Raw genomic sequence first — 547 nt, forward strand, 5'->3', positions numbered from 1 at the left:
CCGTCCGCAGAACCGCCGGGGCAAATCCGGCTGAGCTACCCCGCCCCCGAACACTCAAAGTCCCTCTGAAGCCTTGCATTCGCCTCCTTGGAAAATTGACGTCAAACATTACCAAAATCGGGGGCACGAGCACTAAAGCTAAGTCTCACCCTTTCCCTATCCCTAACCAGGAACCGAACGCCCACCCTCAGCCTCACACCAACGCCGGTGCCACTCCAGACAGACACACCCTTCAAAACCACACCCATCCGGCCATGCAACTCAAAAAGGGTCCAAATTCAGAAACACCCCCTTCAAAAGGCACTCCATCCTCGGCCACACCACCGGGACATGCTCCCCTCGGCGATAATTAAGCCCCCACCACTATTTGAAGCCAACCGCAGCCGCAACTCGAACGGAGAAATCAGTAACCAATTCAAAAATGCGCTTGGTTACTGATTTCTACTGAGCCGAAAAAATTCTAAGTGTCGGTGGTTACTGATTTATACCAACCCGAAAAAATTCTAAGTGTCAGTGGTTACTGATTTATACCAACCCGAAAATATTC

The sequence above is a fragment of the Chiloscyllium punctatum genome, unplaced genomic scaffold (assembly GCF_047496795.1).
Source record: "Chiloscyllium punctatum isolate Juve2018m unplaced genomic scaffold, sChiPun1.3 scaffold_382, whole genome shotgun sequence".
NCBI lineage: Eukaryota > Metazoa > Chordata > Chondrichthyes > Orectolobiformes > Hemiscylliidae > Chiloscyllium > Chiloscyllium punctatum.